Below are 25,187 nucleotides of genomic sequence, written 5' to 3'. Positions count from 1 at the left end.
ACCATCTCTCTTTTAACATTCATTGTTATGTTTATGCAGAGTCACTGCTGAAAAACATCAAATTGTGTTAATGTGCTTGATGGAATGGCAACAAGTAGCAAAATAACACTGATCACCTAAAAGTGGGCTTTTCAGCTCAAGTTAGATATTTTAGGACAAGTCAAATAAACAGTAATTTATGAAGGATAAGGTGTCACTATCTTTATGTTGCTCTTGGCAAGTTGGATTTCAGAGAAACTAGCAACATGAGACTGACTCCCTTCACTGCTGTACTCCTTTAGGGACATATAGTACTTGCAACTGCACACTGTGGGCTATTTTGGTTAGCTTGGCTGGCTGCAGAAAGAAGTAAGGTGGTCCCAGTAATATTTTCTCTGGATGAGGGTCTGACACTTCTCAGTTTTCAGGATTACCACAATGGACCACACTCCTTCAATTACTTTATCAAATTTCATCCATATGCTTCAATATTTCCGTGGTTTCTCATCCATGCTTGAGTGTTTGAGTGCTTTTGTGTGCTCCAACTTAGGAGGTCATTATTTAATATCTAATAAATATCATCATGCACACCTGCGCTCCAGTACTTAGTGGTTGAGTGTATAAACAGATTTGGACATGAAGAAAAAATGATAAGATTGTGATCATGGCAAAAGATGATATACTTTTTTTAGCATGTAATATGATTTATATATACTGAAATATATGTTGTCACTAACTTTAGAGAGACTTTTCACAGTGTCTAATATCATTATGCCTTGTGCATTGTGCGTCAATTTGTCTCATCTCCTCCTCCATCAGGGCAGAAAATAAATGTTTTCATAAAAAACAACACATTTTCACTGCCAACTCGTCACATATAGACACTTATACAGGAACCCTTTGTGTCACTTCTTAACGCAAAGTGTCAGTATTTGAAGAGCTGGGAATGAGAACAGGTTGTAAAAATAGTTCAACAGAGGGCACTTACATTAAATGTTTCCCCAAAAAAAATATTTAAAATGTAATATGCTATTTGCATGCACAAAACCCCAAATATCTTGCATTATTTGAGTGACTGACTTCATTTTGCTCTTACCTGTAAATGAGGTTCATGTAAGCAGAGTTTCACTTTCGTAGACAGGGCTGGATAAACAAACCTGCAACCCCTGCATACACAAACACAAGGAAATATAGTAAGGAAAGATAAAACAAAGATAATCAGAGTCTGGTTAATATAAACGACGGTGCATTTGATTTAAGACAATAAAATTAAGAATTTCAAACAAATACAGACCAGTTGTTCACTAAAGCTGCAGGCTGAATACTGGAGCTTAAGATCCCATGTACACCTGTTGTGTTTCTAACTTACATTGAGCACTTCTATTGCGGTATCCAATAGCATCAAATTAACGTTTCCTCAAATTCATATAAAATCCTTAGCTATAACTCAGAGTCAGTTTCTCTTTATGCTGAGCAGTTTTCATATGTTTGTCCTTGTTTTATTTGATGTATTAAGTTAAATGAAACATAAATTAAGTCATACAAAAGTGACTTTAAAAGATTGTGTTTTCTGTAACGCAGACACACAGCTTGCCAGCCAAGGATTGCGCATTTTATTAGATCTTGTAAGTGGAGGGTCAGCTCGCACAGATTCCCACCTGTGGAGTTGGAAAATATAACTCAAATAAATATTCTTTATATAAATACGACACTCTGGGCGGGTCCATTTCTTCATCTCTAAGAAAACACAGCCTCCAAAACACTGTAACTCACACTGGATTCATTTCACACAACGTTTCTTTTTATTGCCACCCTATAAACCACTCCAGCCTCATGTATGCATGTGTGAGTGCGTCTCATTCTCGGTTTTGTGTGTCTGTCTGTGGCCTTTTCTGCATGTGTTATCCCCCATAGTCAGAACCACCATTAGACAAAGAGGTCAATTCATATTAGGTGTTAAAAAGGCCAGATTGTCCATAAATCAAAGGTCTACAAACTTTAATACATCTTGCAAAGCACAACCAGTGGAAAAAGAAATTAAAATTACCACATTTACTCAAATAAAGGTGCCATTCAGTTTCTAACAAAGAAAACGACATGCCATTTGGTATTTTGCTGTGAGTCAAAAGTCAAAAATAATAGTTCTTTTAGCTCACACACGGCTCCAGTAAAATAAATCCCGGAGGACCAAAACTCCCCACACTTTAATAGTCATGGCAGGGTATGTGAACTGCATGCTCATATATTAGAGCCCAGTCATTGGCCCATCACAGACATCAGTATCTGTGTGTGTTTCCAGAAAATTCCACATCCGATATAACTTTTAAAATTCTCACCAAGTTTTAGAAAAATAAAAACATCTTTAGTTGCTTTCTGTAGCTGCCAGATGGCAGATAATGAATGAAGATCATTATTACATCTGAGAGAATATGAAAATGGAAACCAGGCCCAGACTTGAATGAATAGAAGATTTATAGAGCAAGATTTATCAAACTCATCTTTAGGCAACAGCTGTGCTCCAAAGACAGAGAACATTTGTTTTAAACAGGGTGAACCAAACACAGATTAACACCTCAAGGTAAAAATTAATATCAGCGTGGAGATGATTAAAAATGCGGACAGAGTTTGTTTATACTCCACAGAAGACACCTAGGCTTCAGTTGTATGGAGAAACTTACAAATCAATCTTTGTTTATGCTATATGTTCTCAAACAAAATAATTATATCTGTTTGACCTGACCTGAACAGTGAAGAGGCAAAATAACCCATCCCATTTTTACAAATATTAGTGCTAAAAGATTGTGTGCATTAAAGTGTGAAGTGTGCATTAACATCTCAGCTCACCTGTAAGCCAACAACTAGTGAGTTTACCACCTGAGGGAAATAGCTTCAATCTACTCTATGTCTGATCTGAGGTATGTGGGAAGCAGAAAATGCCACTGTGGGTGTCAGCTTACAGTCCAGCCTTCAGGTATCAAAAGCAGGCGTGTCATGGCGAGAGCCAGGCGGTGTGCCAGACAGTTGGTTGTTTCCAAAAGGATCAGTGAGGCGGATTACTGCCTAAATCCCTTCTTTCACTGAGTTCCTACAAACTGTCATTTCTCTCTCTGCTTCACAATGGCCAATCAAAACACTGACAGGTAGGGTGACTGGAAAGAAGAAGTGGCCTGCAGTGTTTAAACACATGCAGATGTAGACAGACAGAGAGATTTTCCTGTGTTCGGTGGCCTTCACATGTTTGTCTTGATAAGCTCTGTGACTGTTTTGTTATAACACATTTCTTCTTATCCATGTGAGACCTGGTACAGATGAGAAAAAACGTGTTGGAGAACATAGATGTGAAGGCGATGTATTCTGATGACAGACTGTAGTGTGTCAGCTAATCTAAACAAAGACATAGACAAACAAGCATATGCACAAGTACATAAACCCATCCGAACACACATAAGCACTCACACATACATGCATAGCTCCAGTTTGTGCAATGTAATAAGCAGCAAGATGTAAAGTCATTATAAAGGGTTAATGTATTTGTCACACTCAAATAAATGTTATATACACACAGTCATGGAAAAAATTAGTAGACCATTGTTTTCTTCAATTTCTTGTTCATTTTAATGCCTGATAATAACCAAAATCATTAACAAGAAAAACATTGAACAAGCTAGATATCAACTCTCAAATTAAACTCTTTGAGCTACTTTTGTTGTTATCATTATAATTGTCCAAACAAATGTTTTTTCCATGACTGTAGATAAAAACAATATACTGCAAATGTATTATGTAAAGTTATAACCATTTCGCCCCCAACTTCTTTCAATTTGTTTTCCAGTCCAGAAAAGCATGAATTACACTTGATTGGTGCAAACAGGCTTTTAGTATATTGGGAACTGTTTTTCTTTAGGGCCTCTGCAGTCTTATCAGTGGTTAGATCAGATGGTTTTAAACTGCAATTTGCAAGTCTAAGTAATTGGTCAGCTGATATTCACTAATCCAACTACAACAATGCTGCTACTATATTTCTGTTGTGAAGTTGAAGAATATCTTTGCTAAAGCAACACGCCTGTTAACGTCTGCCAGGAAGGTTAGGATTTTGGCTCCATTTGTGTGCTTGTCTGTCTGTTTGTCAGCAGGATTACTGAAAACTGATGATCCAATTTTCATGAAACTTGAAGGGTGTCACATGGGCCAAGCAAGAACCCGTCCTCCAGATCAGGAGGCAGTACATATATTTTTTGTCACTTTCGTGAATATTGCAAGATAGAGAATTTGTGCTGCATTCAGGTGGTGTCGAACTAATCAAAAACATAGGGCATGTCTTGGTGAAGGACAGGAACCTGTCCCTGCTTCAATCTGTACACATTCTGAAGCCAACACTACAGTTATTCAGAGGTATCTTTGTCTCTTTCTGCCGTTTCAACTGTCAGTCTGTCAGGATTTTGATCTCCGTGTACAAAACAAACCCCTCACACAAACTAAAACCTATTGGTAAAGAAAGACAAAGAGAAAAAATATAGAGCAGTCCTCTCAGCAATCTGACTGTATTGGATGAAACTTTTGTGGCAGGTGATTCCAAACTTATGAACAATACTGCACGCTAACACAAGTCACTGCATTTATAATATTATGATAATAAGCTAAATAACTCTAATACAATAAAATAAATCGAATACTTAATGTCATATACTCTTTTCTGAAGCCCACATACCACCCAGCCTCTACCATCTGCAGAGTTATCCAGTAAAACAGTACTGCCATAGAGGTTTTAGAAAATCCTTGAAAACCATTAAAAGAAAACACATGATCAAATTCATGTGAGTCTCTAAATAGCCAAATGTCTGAACAGAAGATTGATTCATACTTATGGGTAAAGTGGCAATCACTCAGCAAGCCTGGCCTTTTACCCTTCTACCCTACCCGACTCACACGTCACTGCTCTGAGGCACTTCTGTTTGCTGGTCACACACACACACACAAGCACGCACGCACTGGAACGCACATATGCACCCCACCCACATTGTAAAAGTGCTCAGCAGCAATCATATTAAACCATGTATGTCTACCTGGCAGAGTGCCTGATGCCCAGTGTCCAGGCCTTACACATCTACACCAACATCCAACTTTAAACAAGGAGAGACTCGGGGAGAGACTGCAGAGTAGCATATCACTGGCAAATAAGCACCAAAACTCTGTTTTTCTCTTTTACCTGGCTGTTTTTCTGTTTTTTAAACTTTTAAACAAACATTCACTTTTAAACACACATTCATGTGAAAGCTATATTCCACGGACAGCATTAGCTCTGTAATTGTATTTACAGTGACCTGGCTGGATTCAATTACAGTGAAAACTATCCGACTCATTTACAGGCCGTAGACTACGCGGCTACAGCGTTGGTCATGAATATATGTATATTTATACTTCATAGACGAAATTAGGAAAAGGCAGAAAATGGTAAAGATAAAAAAAGGGAAAATTGGAAATCAATGGAATTATAGTTATGTGTCCAAAATACTGACAACAATTGACAATGACAACTGAAACAATTAGTTGAATATCAAGTAGTGGATCAAAGACAAATTAATCTGCTACTGTTTGAATAATCAACTGTACAATTGTAACTTGATTTATTTGAGTCTGTTGTTCATTCATTCATTCATTATCAGAAATGGCTTATCCTAATTCAAGGACAACTATTTACACTCACATTTGCACCTACTGGCAATTTAGAGCCACCAATTAACCTAACCTGCTCTCTTTGGACTGTGGGTGAAGTCGGAGAAGCTGGATTCAAACCCTGTTTATGTGAGGCAGCGATAGTGCTAACGATGTACTGCACAACTGAGGCCCCCAACTGTTGGCCAGATAAAACAATATAATGTGCACAGTTACCTTGAGATCAATGAAATTGTAATGGGTATTACCCATATTTTCAAACATTAAACATTAAAGCGTCTATAACCAATATATATTTTTTTTTATTATAACAGAGAAATATCACCTGAAACTGCAGCTTTACAGAGTTTTATAGAGACTCCACTCCGGCCTACAACTTTTAGTTAGTTTTCACCATTCGTTTATTACCATTTGTGTAATGTATGCCCACAGCAGGCAACTGTTTTCAGTAAACAGCTCTAAGAACCCACTGTACACTACATGCTCAGCACCACACAGCACACAGACACAGTTTGAGACAAGCTGGTGAACGTAGTGGAGCGTTTAGCAGCTAAATAGCCATATATTTCCTTCAGGAGTTGGTAGAGACCAAAAATAGTGCCAAAATGGAGTAAATAAGGACTTACATCCATCAGGTGTGCAGAAACACAACAAATTAATATTTGCCACCAAGTTCCATGTCAACTTAAAAGATGGCGTATAATGTTCAAGTGGTCCAGCAAAATTTATTGCAAGTGTAAATAAACTAAGAAATTATCCATTGAATAGAAAAAAACATCAGACAAATCAATAGTGGAAATCACTAGTTCCAAAAAATAAGAGATGAGAAATAGTCTGGTATTTAAATCAATTGTATCATTGTTGTGCTCTTACCGTACTGTATGTTTAGTACAAATATGATAACAACAACAAAACCTTGAAAGTCGAACATGTGTTGAAGAAAAGAAAGACCGATACAGAGATGTGGGAGCAGAGAGTGCAGTGAGGCACAGAACTGAACTGATGCTTTAATCGTTTGTAACAAGGAGCACAGTATGTTTTATCCAGCTGGAAAACAGATCGTAAACACAGACAGGCTTCATTTAACTTACATGTCAAATTAAAAGTACACTGCGTACACGTACACACAATTTAATTTAAAATTCTAAGAGTCATGTGAAGTGGAACACAGTGTCAAGGATGTTCATCTCCTTTTTACATTTTTTAATGAAAAACATTCCGAGGGTCTGTTTATGAGACAATGGCAATATCAACACCAGCAGCTCAACTTATGGAGCTTTAATTCTCTCAGACAAACCGCCAACTTCAATAAAATCCAGGCAACCATATTGTAGTCTGACCTCAGTTGAACTTTTCCCTTTTACTCAAACCTCTTAGATGTAATATAGATACTATGCTTCCAGTGCAGATGGTACTGTAGAAGTAATCTCAAAGCAAACTTTATTTTTTTACCATTGACTGTCCTTATTTACATTTTGGTCACAAATCCAGTTGTAATATATTCTGTCTGTACTGTATGTTGCTTTTAGTTCTCTATAAGATGTTTTGACTGAAAATATCCCTGTTTATTCTATGACCTGATGACAGTCCGCAGAGAGACTCACCCAAAGTGCATCCTGTCAGTCAGCGTCTGCAGACCACCCCAGCTGCCTACACCAGCCAGAAAACTTTCACTGTGTTTGCAGTTTGATTGACATGCTGACGTCGGTGACTGACGTGATGTGTTTCCCTAGAAAACACCCCCAGAGGTGTGAAGTACAGTATGGAGTCATGAACAGGTTAGAGCTGTGCCTGAGTGTGTGTGTCTGTATGTGTATGTATACGTGTGTGATGGTCATTGCAGTGTGAATTTTAGGAGGTGTCTGAGATGGAGAACAGCAGTTTGAGGGATATGACTCATTACTAGCTCTATAGACCCCTCAGTATATCCTTCTTTACCTGGAGACCCAAAACAAGGAACAAATGTATTTACCTGCCTGGTTACCAAATCTTTTCCGCCTGTTCGCCCTGGAACCTTTTTTCACCTCGACACATGAGGTTGAAATGTGTTGTGTGCAAAATCAACCTGCATAGTTTATAGGTTTAATGTGACGCAGGAAACTAAACGTTTCTGGGCCAGTAGTTGTTTTTTTTTCTTGCTTTGCTTCTTACAATAAATGTCTTTGCTTTTTAATACTACTAGTGCAATGCCCGGAAGTATGTATTTGTATAGTGGGAGATTAAGTAGATTTTTAAATTATGTCCAAATGAGGTTGTGTGTGAAAGTGGGATGTACAACGAGGTGTAAAACTCTTACGTAGTGTAAAGTGTGTATATTGGCTAATACATGGATGTACATTGAGATATAAAGAGGCACAGAAATAGTTATTTTAAGAAAAAGAAACTTAATCATTCAACATGGTTAGACATATATACAGACACAGATATAGGAGGGAATAAGTTTACATGCAGCACAAACAGATGGTTGTGAATAATGTGAGTAAGGGTTATTAAGTGTGTTGTGTAATGTGTAGATTGATTGATAACTATTGTGTTTCATATATTGTGGCTATGCAGACCACTACAATGTCTGCAACTCCAAAAAACACTTACTTTTCATAAGGTACGCACACCATCCAGCACATACACATTGAACATTGATATTCGCTGGAAACTATTTGAATATTATTGAAAAATCTAACCTTGTTGCGCACTTTAAAACCTCGAAAGATATGTAGGCTAAATAGACTTACAGATGAGATGAGTCACACATGGAAATCCAAAGCGAACTGGGTTACTGACCAGGTGTAGGCCTATCACAAGATGGGGCGGAGCTCCCCTAAAAGGCGTCCGATCGGAAATAGTGCAATGCCAAAACACATCCTACGTAAATAATGACATTTTGAAAAATGAATTCAAAAATCTTCAAAATTGAGGATGCACACCTTCGTGCCATGCGCAAGCCACATATGAAATCTTAGGTCAGTCTGACTAACGGTCACCGAGATATGCCCTAGACACAGACACACACACACACAGACACACACACACACACACACACACACACACACACACACACACAGACGCTTCTTGCTTTTATAGATAGATAACTTTTGGGTGGGTTTTAGATGGTTGTCCTTTTAAGTTGAAGGGATGATTTGGACTTTTTGAAGTGGGGTTGTATAAGGCACATGTCACGGAGAAGCCAACACGGAAGCTTAGCATGCCCTCCATTGACAAAAACAGTGATTTCACCAGAACATGGGAGTTGCTGTTCTGCCTCTGCCTCGATCGTTTAGTCTGTTTCTGTTATTGTGACTTCTGTGTTATAAAGGGTTGGTTCGGATTCAGCAAATTCACACAATAACAGAAACAATCTAAATGATTGAGACAGCAGGCAACCAATGTAAAATGACTGTTTTTATCAAAGGAGTCTGGTGGCTTTGACAACAGAACAAAAAGCCCCTGCCTCTTGTCTGACTCTTCAAACTGGGGGCATGAAAACCGCCATACTATAGAAAATACAATGACTATGGATAAGTACCTCAGACAACCACACTTCAATAAATCTGACCTATCCCTTTAAATGTGCTGTGGCGTTGGGACTTGATGGATAGACTTACACATTTGGAAGATCAAAACAGCTGAAACCTGAAGCACACTAGCAATTACCCTAGCAGTCGATAAATCTTTACTCTTTTTGTCTCCTCTTTTCTTCTGTTACACAAAAACAACAAACACACAGGGACTGACACCACAGCGCAGCAGACCCACCATGAAATCACATGCTCCTGCTGAGTAAAACTGGGAAATCAAGCTCTCGTGTCTCAAATCAGTGAGAAAGTGAAATGTTTTCCAACCTGAAAATTGCATCTACTGTTGAACTTCGGTTCAGGAAGTTTAAGTTGTCCTCTCTGAATCTGCACAAATTTTAACAGCCAACATTACGTCAGAAGTTGGACTAAAAGTATCTGATAATGTTACCCACTTGAGTGCAAGTGCGTTTTCAGAAGTGAACATTAAATTCAACACTGACCTTTATAATGGAGAACTGTAAACATTTTAATGTTTGCTTCTTTGGTTTCAAAACATAGATACACCACGCTGCTGCTACAGAGCTCTTTGCTTACCTCCACACAGTAGACCCACTCACTGTTCTTTTATAACATCCAATATGCGAGACCCTCCCTACCTGCAACCCAGTCTGACTAAATCCCAAAGAGTGTGGAGAAAGAGAGCAGAGTGAACTGAAATCTTAATATCTGACTCAATAATTGGTGTTGCAATAAATCATAGCATAACAATAAAACTGTAGAAAATTATGTTTTTGTCTGTGTGATCGCTGCTCTAATGTTTTTGCTGCGTTTTCCGGAGATCACTTACGGGTTGAAAAGCAGCTATGTTTACAAGGATATAATAATGTGATTAAGGCCAATAATCACAGATCAAATTTGTTTATATGGTTTCGTGGAAGTATAACACTGTTCCTTTCACTGCTTCAATTAGAATTAAAAATGTGCCAGTGCCCATAAATTAATCAGTGAACCTTCAGCCTGCCTGTGGAATGCACATGTTGCTGTTGTAGGAAGTAGTTGTCTGGTATGATTAGATAAATTGAAGGCTAATGTGTTAATGTCATGCAATGTTTTTTTTATTTGTTTTTTTTTTAAGAAAAATCTAAAAAATGTATACTGTATTGCTTTATGGATAAGAAATGCTGTAATTGTATCTGCAATAAATGGATCAAAAGTATGCTGAACTAACCATACCATGAGGCTGAAATGTAAAAAGTGTCTGCAAGATGACAAGCAAACTTTTTTAAAAACGCTTGTTTACTGAATGGAGTTTGGATCAATCAGGACTATGCTATGCAGGAAAATCTCAATGCGGATGGGTGACACAGCGTCTTGTGAATTTCTCACTCAAATTGAAAAACTTTCAACTCACATGCATCACGCTCATTTGCATTGACTCTGTATATAATCATGCCGCACGAAAAATGTGAATGTAATTCTTGAATAAATTGATCTGATATGTTGCGGACAATGTTCTCGCAATCAAAGCAAAAACATGATACATTAGGACACAGAAACAGGCTCGCATGTCACTAATAAGTATTTTCTGGCACGTATTTCAGCAGCTATTCCGATTGAGGTTACTGCCGAATCAGAAACTAAAAAAAATTCTACAATCTTAGTTTATTTCTATAATTGCTTTTTGTAACCACAACGTTCAGTACATGCTGTACCTACATTCCTCAGTAAGTGATGGTAGGCTCAAAGATTACAGAACAGCATGATGGATGGATGGCCAGCCTGTCAGGGTTATGGTTGGATGGATGAATTAAAAGCAGACAGCAGACACACAAGCAGACAAGAAAACAACACAGAGAGGTAACAAGAAGGGCACCGTCGGGGCAGAAACACGCAAAACTAATTCATACGGGATGAAAACCAATCTTGTAGGAGAGCCACTTCACCTTGAGAACGCCTTGTGGCAACAAATAGCGTCCACAGCCTCCAGATTATCCTTAATTTCCTGCAGCAGAAGGCCTGGCTATGGCACAGCTCATTGCTTAATTACATACATTTGCAAAGGGTCAGGAAAAGGTTTGGAGTCTGCTTTTGAGATCCGCATGGCACAGTAGAAACCCTGCCAACCAAGCTGTGAAGACAGAACTCGCTGTGAAAAATGTTTCTTGTATCTGAGAATGTACAAGTATCTTTTGCAAAGTCAGACATTAACAAATTTCCTAATAAATCATATGTACTTTCTAGGTTGCGAGTGCTGTGGCATGACAGAAAGAAAAATCAGAAGAACAGCATACCGCTAATAATAGTAAGACGCAGAAACCTAACCAAACATGTGTAAGTCTTCACACTTCTTGGAAGTACAATAAAGAATATGGAAATGTCTCAAAAACTCTCCACACTGTGGGTATTTTAACACGGGCTATTTTAGTCAGTCTTTTAAAGCATTCATTGTTTTACCAGCTGCATGTTGAATATTCCATTTATATTTCATTTGACATCTTTCACCTACCTCTGTTGAGTTTAAGTTCACCCAACAGAGCCCCTCGCATTAGTCCATGCCAGTCTGAGCTTATTAAATCTTAAAACAGAATAGGAACTTGGGCCAAATGGATTGTTTTACTATTTTATAAGTGTGTGCCTCATTTCTAAGCAATTTTTTGCCAGTTTGTGAAATGACAAGATGTCAAACAACATGGGTAGCTGAGTCAAGTTCCTGGCAGCAGAGCATTTACAAGTTTAGAGCAATAACATCACTGGCAAAAGAAAAATATTCCCACTACATGGGCCAAGTGAACTAGAGTACACAGGAGGAAAACAGTGTAATCCTCCTTTAACACAAAGGCAGCTGGCAAAACCATGTTTCTTAACACTGAGGTGACTTTTTGTTGAACTAAAAAGTAAATGGCAAATAACATTCATGAGACAAGCCACTGATACGTAGAAAAGAAGGGTCACAAATAGGTAGTTTTTGCCTAATTAGTCTGACTCACTGGATGTAGACAGTTGGGATAAGTCTGCCATTTAGCACCTATTTCATTCTCCTTCCCTGGCACTATCTATTTTACAGGCGCACCGTCACTGCATGCTAGGCCTAACACCAGCCAAGATGATTGTGATGGTTTAATGTAGTACAAACAAGTCAGATTTTTTTTCCCCCTTATCCCAGAATGATAACGTGTGCACCCAGACCACTCTCCAGCCCCGACACAGGCCTGTACTGATACATCTGGCTATCTAAGACTACTGTATTACTTAGAAATATATGTACCCATTAGCTGTGAGTTTCTCAATTCTAAGGAATATTTTGAATTTCAACTTTTTTTTTCACCTTTCATTCTTCACATTGTGCTTCTTTTTTATTTATTTAATAACAAAACATGTTATTAATTGAAGTAAAAGTCCTCTTTGCTGCAATCCTTTATTGCAACCACCAAATTACAACCCACATCTGATTCAGCTCAAGTGTTGGAGTAAAAGGTGACGTGTATGCAATAACAAGTGCTTTTTTACACACACAACAACCAAAATATGAGCCATTTCCAAAATTAGATAATAATCCAACGCAAACATTTTAACTTTGCAGTTGCCCCAACAAAACTTTAGTTTGTCATATAAAATCTGTTAGCTGACCACTAATTCTCCATCATTTGCTCCCGATTTTCCATCTCACAAGTTCTCAGACAACAAAGGACAGCCTCGTTGGGTGGATTTCCCCCCTCCCTCCTCCCTCTCCCTCCAGGCGGCCGCAGGCCTTGTAAATGGCTCCAGACGCAAGGACTCTGTCCACCATCTGACAATGATTAGGACACGGCCTCGCTGAATACAAGTAGAGCCTGCACACTCAATTGCTGCAACACACCTTTATATGCAGCAAAACTAAACATGCCACCCACAAGTTTCTAGATTCAGGCTGGTGATGCCAATCAGCAGCAGAGTAATGAAGCGTATTCAACTGTAACTCACGATTGAAAAATGATCAGATGTACGGTACTTCATTTCAATATCTGGATACACAGCAAACATTAAATTTAACTTACATGTCTAAATAGTTGGACAAGTGGACTCAATAACCTAAAATGTAACCCTTTATGTGCATCAATTATATTTACTGCATGACACTGCAAATCACATCACGTCAAAACTGAAATGCACTTCTTTAGCGGGGCGAAATCTATTATTTACAGCGTAGGAAAGCTAAAAGTCTGATAAAAAAAGGGGAGAGGTACACCATAAAAATCATGTTTGAGTTGACTAACAGTGAAGTTGAAGTGTTTTGAATGAGTGCATACACTGTTTGGCCTATTTTGGCTAATATAGAACATACTGTATATCATAAGCATTATGCTATATTAGCATTTTTCTCATGCACATACAGCAGACCATATAATTTAGTCTATCTGTCTTTCTTCCATTCTTTCCTTCTTTGTTCATTCTCTCTCTCTCACACACACACACACACACACACACACACACACAGTCTTTTTCTCCTTCCCTCTGTCCCCCTACTCCACCCAGACATCTGATAGTGATTATAGCACAGCCTCGGAAACACAACTCACTTAACTCTCTACTATTAAGTGACTTGGTACCACTGACATAATTTGCTCATCTACACGTAGAATTAACTGACACACAAACACACATACACGGGCCCCTGGACATTTGCACAGGCAAAAAGACAGTCGTTCAGGCTCGCGAACATACCAACACACATGCCTCAATCACGCAACCACATGCAGTCTCTCCCTCCTTCTACCCTTATGCTCCCGTTTCAGGCAGGACCCTCATCCTGTCCACCCCCTCCCTCCCTCCCCCCCTCCCCTCCATCTCCAGTCCCCTGGAACAGAACAGTCACGGCTGTGTGCACCGTTGATTAGCTAGAACCTGAACCCAGTGGCAACACTGGAAAGCTCAGTGTTCTTTACTATGGATCCTTTTAAGAGAAAGGGAGTCTCTGACAACTTGGCTTCGCCTGTCCTATTACCTTATCTTTTACTAATGTAAGCTGAACATTAAGGCAACTTTCACCGTTACTGAGATCTGTTTCTTATACACAGCCGTCACCGAGATTCTACAGAGAGAGAGCAGAGTTGAAGAAAGAATAGCAGAATTTAAAAAAAGGAGGAACATGTGTGGATGTGTATAGGTCTGGAGTTGTAATTGTGGGGTGTTATGTGGTGACTTGAGTGTGTGGTGTGTGCATGAGGTTATTTGTTTCAGCTAATTCTTTAATCCCACAACATGTGCCTGAAACTTGCAACAGATGCCTCTGAGGAGAAATGCACACACAAGCACACACATGCAGAGGAAAACACATTGCACTGCTATCATTACTATTAATCCCCGTTCACTGTGGCTGCTGCAGCCGCTCATGTTGGAACATGAGAGCTCTATAGGAACTGGATTTAGAGAACAGACGAACAATTATTTGCCATCGTTGGTCAGTAAGCTTCCAAAGCGAAACTGTGGTGTGTTTTACAATGTTCGTAACAAATCCTGTCATTTTGATTTGGCTTAGTGGAATCTTACACAAGGCAGATTCCACAGAATCCACACAGAGAATTAACAAACAAACTTGTCTGTCGACCTCCTGATCTGTCTGCTTTTCTGTCTGCTGCTGATATAACTAATCTATCTGGCAGTTTCACAGTGATTCATAGAAGTAGCAAAAACAGACACCATCCACTTACCCTGAGAAGTCAACCCAACGACAAGTACACCACAGCGCTACGTTGCTTCCTTTTTCTAATATTTTGAAATACAACACTGGCATTTATCAAAACAACTGTTTGCCAAAGTTTAGTGTTAAAAATTTAACTAGCAAAAGATTGTTGAGACCCAACCAAGTATTACCACTAAAATATACTTAAAGTACCCAAAGTACTCATTATGCAGAACAGCTAATTTCAGAATAATATATATTTATGATCATAATTATTAATAAATTAATGTATACATAACTATAATACTGCTGCTGGTAAAGGAGGGGTTACTTCATATACTGCTGAGTAGCTTTATCTACAATAATCCATCCTAATTTATTCATTTATTTACATTTTGTAGGCTATTATTAATCAAAATCTGCAAAGGAACTAGTAATTAAAATTGACAAATAAAGTGGAGTAGAAAGTTAAAAAGAGTTAGGAGTAAAAGTTTAAAGCTGGATATAGTGAAAATACTCAAGTAAAGTACAAGCAGCTCAAAATTGACCACAATACTTACGTAAATGCACTTTGTTACATTCCACCATTGCTAATGTTGTAAACATTTCTATTGAACTTTGAATTTTACAAGTGACATTTTGCAATACTTAGAGAACAAGATGTAGTGTAATTGAGCATGTAAAGAGAACAAAAGTAATATAACATGAGTGCAATGTGAATACTGATCTATTTTTTATGTTGCTATATCTAAACAGTTTCCCTGGACAAGGTGAGGGTTCGCTGGTGGCTCATCTGGCAGAAGCATTAGACTGGTCCATGCATAAAACATTTCTAGTCTGAGTTGTGCTTTTAACCTTTATGTCAGTCCTGTTCTGCTATGTCTTGTGTCATCTGCTACTGTATGCTGAGTAGAAAAGCCAACTATAAGCCTTAGAACATAGCACACTGCAGCTGGGTAGGTAGTGCAGGCTAGGTGCAGGGAATTTTTTTTTCAGACAGGAAGCTGAGTGGACATGGTTCAGGGGTTTCGACTTGTAAAAACACTGCTCCCAGCATATCACATTGAATTTAAAACCGGTGAGCATGTGGTGCAAATTTGTGTGTATGCACGCACACCTGTTTGAACCTGGAGATGCAGGTAGGTCACTGCTAGTGTAAGTAGTGAGTGTGTGTGTGTGTGTGTGTGTGTGTGTGTGTGTGTGTGTGTGTGCAGACAGAATGTTTAAAGAAAGAAAATTCATTTCAAAGAAGAAATTCATGGCTTCCTGATTAGCGATGCCTCATGCAGGAGGTTATGATGTGTGGGCAATGTTTCCAATTGTTTGCGTGTGTGTGTGTGTGTGTGTGTGTGTGTGTGATGCTGACCTAATATGTAGTCATCTGGTGGTGGTGTTTGGCTGGGAACGTACAGGGGTCTGTTCGGGACATCTGGTCTCTCTTGGAGGCTGTTACTCTAAAGTCCTTTTTATTTTGGATCTTGCTGTCCGGCTGATCTGGTGGAGCTGATTTGGCATCATGTAATTTCCGTTTTTATATATATACATCACTTAATTAAATCTGCAAACAACAGCCCTCCTCCTACAGTATCTGGCATGATGTGTCTACAGTTGTTATTAACCCTCACATTTACCCCATCTACTCCTTGTTGCTGGTCCAAAATCAAACTCATTAGTCTCTAAAGAAACTCTAGAACACACAAAATATATCCTGTTCCTGTACATTTCCCCAGCAGATGTCAGTGATCAACTGAGTCCTGACCTTGCTGCATCTATCAATAAACTCAATAAGCATTATAGTGTTGCACAGGACACAACGCAAAGACTCCCACAGGCCTGTTTCATTGTAATTCACTTTTGAGATGGATAAGTATAAATCCACTAGACATGTACGTGAAGAAACAGGCCCCCTCGAGATCTGATTTTACGTGCATCAGATTCACTATCGTGGGGGCCAAATTAGATTCGGTATCAATCAGATTTAATTACTCTGGAATAATGACTTTGGAAAACACATTGACAAGCCCATCATGGATTTATGTCTCATGGGAAGGTGGTGTCTGCAAAGGCCATGTGGATGCATTTTTAAGCCATCAGGGTATCGACGATGCGACATAAAACAATACATCTGCAGCATCAGATGGAGGCTTTTAGACAGAGAGAGAAAGAGAATAACTAGTGGCTTCTGAGTTTGATTATACCCCATACTTTCCCAAAGACACATCTGAAGAAAGCCATTTATCATTCCAGGCTTACATGCATGCGTGCGGAGGACTAGAGGACGAGTCAGTAAAAGACTAGGAGAGACACTGAGCACAAGACAAAGAAACAACTACATACAGAAAGGAACAGAAAATACCTTGAGTTACTTGAATAGTTACAATTTATTTTTACACCTTCTTTTACACAGGCCTTCTGCTTCTCTTAGTTTGACTGTGCCACTTACTTCTTTGTCTGTGTAACTCATCTACACCTTCACACAGGATGCCTGAATTGAAAAGCTTGGTAAAATAAAACCACCTGTGTGTGTGCGTGCATGCGTGCGTGCGTGCGTGCGTGTGTGTGTGTGTGTGTGTGTGTGTGTGTGTGTGTGGTCACATAATTTAGTTTGCAGTGACTTCAGACTAGACATGTGACTCAAGTCATTTGGCCCAAGTCGTATGCAAGTCCCAAGTAATTTTGTCTTGGCCTAGTCAAGTCCTTAGTTGAAGAAAGTCAAGTCACAACATAAACATACTTATTTAACAGATAACAGCCATTTAATGCAGCATTAAAGGACACAAGAAAATGTTCAAATGTGATCAACACTGAAATGTAACTTAACTTCAAGATAGCTTTCAACATATCCGTTGTTTGCAGAAACTAAACTGGATTAATCAGTGACAATAAAATTGAATGATTCCGACAACTTGGCACAGTAAAACTGGTAATGGAAGCACAGATCAACGCAGCATGGTTTGACTCAGCGGGGCCAAAAGTGCTAATGTAAAAGCCTTTCAAGTATCGCAGGATACCAAGGTTCTGAACATACCAAGGGTGCTCAACTGTTGTTGGAGCAAAGAGCAAAAAGGGGCAGGTGTTAGGATTGGTCAGTTCTTCATGGAGTCACCCTAATAAAAGTTTTGAGTAGTGAGGGGATGTCTAGACCAAGAGGTCAGGGCACTTTCTGAAACTTTAGAGTGACACTTGCTTGTAGGCAAATATTTCTCCCCTCATTGATGGAATGGCACCTCAAAGGAGGCACCATGGAAATTGGGGGTCTCAGGTTTGGGGGACAGGAGGGATGAAATTGTCCCAAAGTGGATCCAGATGGATATATCCTCTCTTTTTCCTCAGTCCCCCACTCATCACTTCATCATGTCTCTTTTTTTTCCCTCTCTCCTTTGAGTGAACTACAGGCCCGGTGATTACTTTAGCTAGGAATGAGCCAAAGCAAACAGAAGAAGACAGAGTTGTGGTCTACCAAATACAGAACAGCCTCACAGTTCAAAGCAAAACTATAAGCGAGTTTAAGCATCCCCAGGGCTCAACCTGTTAATGTTTCTGATCGGGGATGCTCTTATCAAAAATACACTGTTTTTTATTTAGTCATCAAAATGAAGGTCTACATTGTAATTTACTGTATAAGAGTCATGATTAAGCACCAGAAGGTAGTGAGAGATTAGAGAAAATTACTTTGCAGATGCAAAAGAAAAACAAGAGGAAAGAAACTAAAGAGGGGTGGCTATTCTGTGTGAATTAGAGAGCAGTGAGAAAAAATAGCCAAATCGTGAGATCAGAAGCTGGCTGGTAGTATGTTTTAACATCCGCCCTTTGGGACACAAGCCTAAACTGATTCCGTGGGCTAATAAATCATCATTTAAACTTGTTTTATACCATCAACCTATACTGCTCTCAGGGCAGTGACAGGGCCAGGAGCCTTACTTGAGACACAAAGTTCATCACAGTAATTTGCTGATTACTATGATCCCCCTTTGGGTCCTTGATAAACAGAGGGCTGGAACATTTCAAGTATTGTTTCTAAAGGTGCTGGTGCCAACTCTTTGTCACGTCATTCAAAAGAGGAAAAAAAGGGGAACACCAGGGGAGGAGTGGCTGAACTGTGTGCCCTGTGTGAATTATAGAGCACAGGACAGAATAACTCTATCATGAGATCAGGAGAGGTTGTGCCTTTAAATGTCCGCCCCGAGGGGGGGGACAGGGGAGTAATGGAGATGAAGATTAGGATAATGAGGCTGTGTGGCTGCATGATCTGGTTCTGAAAAAAAGACTGATAAGAACTTACATGAATATAAACGCATCCTATATGCATTAAATACCTGCATACGATAACACTGAAACCTCAACTTTATTATTTTACAGGCTGCTGAAATTCACAAAACTACAGCTGCATGAGCACACACACACACACATACACACACACACACACACACACACCTGACCCTGCTGCAAACTGCCTTTATCAGTGTCTTCCTCATCATTCATCTACAACTGCTACATCAGCCAAGTAGGCAAATTTTCCTGACAGATGCTATCTTGTCTCAGTAGCTGACGTCCTGCACTAACAAGTCTCTTTTTAACCAGAGGAGTATTTGAACAAATGCACTGTAGACTGGTTACTCCAATTAACAACAAATTATTCTTTAAATGGCTAACTAATATCAATTTCAGCTACCTGGAAAATATCGGTATAAGTCCTGATTCATCATGTCAAGTGTTAACCAACAAATATAGAATAAATGTTGACACTTCAATTTCAATGTTTAAATAATTTTAAAAATCCTAAAAGTAATTTAACATTAAAATGCGATGATAAACTTTTAGACCACAACACAACCTGTTTTCAGAGACGGTGAAGATGTCCATGTGAAGAATTTATTGGAAAGTTGCCCTATTTAAACAAGGATATACTTGCTTAAGTTTGCTGAGCTTCAGACAGCTGAGTGAGCCTTTAGTCAAGATAAAGTTTACAAACGCTGTGTTCATCACAGCACTGAGAGATTAGGAGGAATGGTATCACCTCAGGGAAAATAATAATTCACCTGTCCATGTCTAATCTCGATAAATCTGAACAAATCCAACAGGACTTCTGCTGTTTGACATGTGAGAGCCAGAAATCCCTTCTGGCAGACAGAGGCAGTCTTGTCTGTCTACTACACAGATGGAGACCTCAAGTGTTGCTTAAAACGTTGTTTATTTTCCTACCTTGGCTACACTTTCCTGTGATTAACACTGATTGTCCAAAACTGCATTATTAGCTTTATGATAAAGCTGACTCACCTCCCTGTTACTCTGGTGTGCTGCTGTATAATTCAGAAGTCCAAAAGACCCTTTGTTCTTTTAAATTAATGAATAGTTTCCAAGTGGCAGCAATAAAATCCTGTTTTTCCACTTCTTCTTATAGCTGACAGAAATATGGCAACCAGCAAAGAAAACAAGGACATGTGTAAGTAACACTGACAACTGAAACGCTGCATAATTGTTCAATTGCAGCCATTTCAAGATAAGTTTAACTGCAGTGTGATTATACTATTGCTGAGGTGTTTTCTTGGCACAACTGTTACAGATTACATCCCATTAAGTGAGGGTTTGTCAAACTCTACAGAAGGGCTGCAAAAATAATCAAAATTCAATCAAAATCGCAATAGAGTCATGCAAAATCGCAGGAGGAGCAATATTTGAAAGCAAAATATGTAAAAAATAAAAATAAAAAAATGTTTAGAATACCATTCTGAAGAAAGTATCGTTGTGCTGCAGAGATTCCCCAGCCTACTACTTGTATCGATGGATATATGAAAAAAGTATTTCTTTGGAAATCTTTGCAAAAAATCTTTCAGCCTTACTCCATGTTGTAATTTTTTAAATTACAGAACAACCAACAACAATCCACAGCAGAGTGCTTTCTGCATAAAAAGCCATATTGATTAGGAAACAATCCTGACCACAACCATAAGGGCATTAAATCACTGCAGAAGAGAAAACAAGAAAGGGAACATGCTGTTAACAGACATTCAGCTGCTTTACACAGAAAAACTCTTCTAGCAAATGCTTGTTTTATTGTGAAATAGCAGCAGGGAGTCTGAGGGGGAAAGACATTGGACATGTTTAACCACTGAAGGGTTATAAAAATGATGTGGTTCTATTTCACACAATGCTAAATCCAGCGCTCAACTCTAAACGTTAAACAACAACGTTTGTTGTTATAGAATTCAGGTAAAGCCAAATGCTGAAACATTTCTATAAATCACATTGACACTGTAATTAAGAAAGATAGATGGATCTTTGAGAAGAAGGCCTCAGGCTCATGGTTGTTATCTCTCTTTTTGATTGTTATCAACTCCATCTCTAGGTTGAGGAAATTGGAAATTAGAGAAGCAGAACACTGACAAACTGTCCTCGGGTTCACATGAACAATAGCATTTACTCACTTTACCATCTATACGTCCTGATGTCTTTCCTATTGTTGTTCAATGCACTTCTTTAGATACGTTGACCTCCACATATATAAAGTGGGGGCTGTAATCGGATTCAAGTGCTTAAGGCATTTAGATTTTTCTAAGAAATGTCCCCCCTGAAAGTGGAGAAGCATGAGAGGCATGCAGCCATCACAGTATCAGATGGGAAACATTAAGAACATGACACATTTTTAAAAAATCTTCTGATCTTATAACATCTTTGGTCTTTGTTCTCACTGAAAACTTGAGGAAGTCCATTTCATGAGCTGCCACCACTGCTAACTTTGTTGTTACATCCAATTTATCTTCCTCTGTTCACTCTCTGTCAGCTACACATTCAAAAAAAAAAATGTAATAAGATTGAGGAGACCATATAGGGACATACTTCTACAGATTTTGGATATATGGGTTAGGGTAAACTATTTTTTTCTAAGTTTGATCTTGACCAATAAATCAATCAGATTTTACATGACATTTGATATAAACTGAATATTGCTCCATAGGGCAACTGCGTGTGTACTTGTACCCTTTGATTATATTTAATGTCAGTCTTTAAATAAGCAGTAAAACAGCCAATTTGTGTTTCACTCATCAAACAGAAATTTAGTTTGTTTTTGTCCAAATTTGCTATTCTTGGCAAGTAGATTAAGCCGCAGCAATGTGATCTGAATTTCCAGCAGTCAGAATCAGACACCTCGTCTCACATCACGAGATGTCTGAAACTCTAAAGTGTCTCAACGGCTCGCTCTCTCCCGCCCGCACACACACAAACACTCACAACGGGAACAGATAATGAGGGAAGTGTTCTGTTTACCGCTGCTATGTGAAACTCAATTACACAGCCAATTGAGAATGTGGCTGTTTCTCAGATTTTTCGTGATGTGTGACCTAAATAAGATTGCGGTTTCTTGTAAGGCCTCAACAACTGCATACACTTACTAGACTGATAAACAATTTACACAGTGCAAACACACACACACACACACACACACACATCTGGACCTCTGCTTCTCCAATTCATATTTGCTGCGTGCTTCCCCGGACTTGCTGCCCCCGGACCCCCTCAGATGAGGTGAGGTAAGATTTGGAGCCATAGTATTATGCCATCTGGTTATACATTCACACATGCTTGCTCATGTGCACCCATACACACACATACAGATACAGTCTTGTCATAACCCACACTGACAAACACCTGGAGCTGGTTACTGGACTCAGAGGGAGAGTTGAATACTGTGTGCATGCCTGTGTGTATAAGTGGGGTGTTTGGGGAATACTGGGTTGTAGGTTATTCAGCGCTGCAGGCTGTATTGAGGTTCATTTTTTTCCTGCTTTCTTAGCCCTTGAAGAAGGGGGCTCACTTCACCAAGTCAAAAATAGAGCTAGGTCATTGCTACTGCAATATTCAGAGCCATTTTCTAACAAAGTACCAGTAAAGACAGGGGCAGCGGCGCAATGTATTTAAATAACCACCTTGAAAACAATCAATATAAGTTTAAGTGTACACTTTTGAATATTTTGCCTCTATACCTTGCTGTCAAACAGCCCTGTTTAAGTTTACACAAGAGGAACTGAATACATTTTATTTGCCATCTTCAAAGCCACCAGACTCTTTTGAGGAAAACAGTATCGTTTCCTCACAAAACATGGGAACTGATGCTCTATCTGCCTCGATCGATTATTTTGTTTGTGTTATTGTGTGACTTTGGTAAACCCTTTAAAACAAAAGAGTTTAAATATAGGCCAAGCTAACACTTAAACTGATATTGATCTTATTAGGTGAGCGAAAATTATTTTTTCTGCTGCCCCCGCCCCCCCCCCCCCCCCCCCCCCCCCCCCCCCCCCAACCAACATTGCAATGCTTAGCTTCCATGCCTGTCCTCCTGTTTTTCCAAGTTCTGGGGTATAAGACGGCCTACTTCATACAACCCCACTTAAAAAACTCTGAACTATCCCTTTAAAGACTGATGACTATCAGTGTTGATGTGTTTACTGACGTTTTGTCCAAGAATCTTTTGAAAATATCTTATAGCCTATTGTATAACATTATCATTACCATTACTACTATACAGATGGATATGAACAAAATGCGTGCAATAACTTTCATACCCATTCATATTATATACAATTAGAAATGTTGGCCCCAACAAACTAAACAATACATCAAATCAAATTGTATTGTCACATGTTCTGCTACATTAAAAGTAATGCTCACCAACTTTTGGGTGATTTTATTTGCTTACAATAGCATTTACATGTTTAAATTTGAATCTCAGCACAGTGTGCAAATTGTGTGTTATTAAATCTATTTCAGCCAGAGCAAGATATGTGCTACTGCTACATTTATTAATGCGCTGCACTGTTGTTTGGAAACAATACAGGTCAAGAATAACTTCAAGCACTTTAAACGTGAAGTATGTAAACACCGCTGATATAAAGCTATGGGCAAACTGTTCAAACTCCGATCACTTAAATGTTTCTCTCTTAAGGTACACTTAACTTTAAGTCTTAAATGACACTAAAGTGGTACAACATCAACGCATTGAGCTAAATCTGCAATAATTAAGTCAGGCACGCGCAGCAGTGTGTCAACACCTAGCAAACAATAAGAGCAACAAGGTCTGTCAGGCTTTCCAAGGTTTGCCGCGATAAAAGAAACAGTTATAATACCTAGCAAATTATAGTTTGTTAGTGTCACCCCGCCGTCACTTGAACTTCACTCACCTTACTTTTCTTTCGTTTTTGTCTTATTTTGATGGAGGAGAAGTTGTATAACTCGGTACTCCGGGCACAGATGAGAGTCGGTCTGCTTGCACACCAGCGTTGTAGCTTTTCTCCCTCTTTCTATTTCTCCCACTCTTTCTCCCTACTCACTCAAACCCACACACAAACACACACACACACACACACGCACACACACACACATACACGCGTAATCGCGCGCGCACACACGCGAGGTCACACATTGGTCTCTCACACACGGAAACCTCTCTGCGCCTGTCTCAGCGATATGAGGGGTGATTAATGCCACGGAGCAGCGCATTAGCGAAGAGAAAAGTGATTGAGTGAAGGCTCCTTTGACTCTGGCTCTCTGACTTCCACAAGCACTCTACTACTTGGCGTCTGATAAATAATAAACAACCAAAAAAGCCTAACTGCACTGTCTCTACCGATAACGATAAATTCACGTGCAACCTGGAGGTCAAAGAAAAAACAATTGCACAAAATGTGAGTTCTGTAGTAGTAGTAATTGTAGTTTTCGGTCTTTGTAAATGGGCTTGCTGCACATTTCTTGACTTTCTACTTGAATTCGACAGGCAGGTACATACAATGATGGTGCAACACCAAAAAATGTTAAAGATGCAAATCATGATAGTAGTAGTAAGCAAGGCCGGCTCTACGCAGGGGCAAGAGGGGGCCAAGCCCCCTTAAATAAATGTCTTGCCCCCTCAAATCAAAATTTTGGAAGTTGAGAAAGCACATTTTAATATACTCCCAAAATTAATATACATTACAATTTGACAAAATTATCTGCAGTGGTGGAAAATTCGCCGAAAAAGGGACACACGATATATGATTGTTGGTTGAAATCTGGATGAAGGATGTTTTATTTTATTTTTATTTTTCAGTTTCCCCCCCTGAGGGATTGCCACCTTATTGTGGTCAGGTGGTTTGTGTGCCTCAGTGACCTTAAGAGCTAAACCAGCAGGAGCTTAGTCTTCAGGTGGGACGCCCAAGTTGGACAGGTCTGAAGGTAGAGGCCTGACAAAGTGCAATCCACTTCTCCAGGTTGGGGTTGAACACATGGACCCCTTTCAATGAAGAAAGCATCGTTACTATAAGCACAGAAAAAAAGTGCTGAAGCATGATGTGTGCACATGATGCTCCCTTCACATTTCTGACTGCCCG

General features: G+C 39.2%; 1 protein-coding gene across 1 annotated transcript in view; it reads right to left on the bottom strand.

Moving 5' to 3' along the window:
• Window positions 1-24,132, bottom strand: part of bmpr1ba (bone morphogenetic protein receptor, type IBa) — a 75,836-nt gene extending 51,704 nt beyond the window's left edge. Inside the window, exons 1-2 of the mRNA XM_059337520.1 lie at window positions 24,003-24,132; window positions 1,076-1,145 (exon numbers count right to left, since the gene is read on the bottom strand). The gene's annotated coding sequence lies outside the window, so the exon portion shown is untranslated. The remainder of the gene's footprint in view (window positions 1-1,075; window positions 1,146-24,002) is intronic.
• Between the last annotated feature and the right edge of the window lie 1,055 nt (window positions 24,133-25,187).

This window comes from Centropristis striata, chromosome 7 (genome assembly GCF_030273125.1).
Source record: "Centropristis striata isolate RG_2023a ecotype Rhode Island chromosome 7, C.striata_1.0, whole genome shotgun sequence".
Lineage (NCBI taxonomy): Eukaryota > Metazoa > Chordata > Actinopteri > Perciformes > Serranidae > Centropristis > Centropristis striata.
The sequence above is the reverse complement of the archived record's forward strand: the minus strand, read 5'-3'. Positions and strand labels throughout refer to the sequence as shown.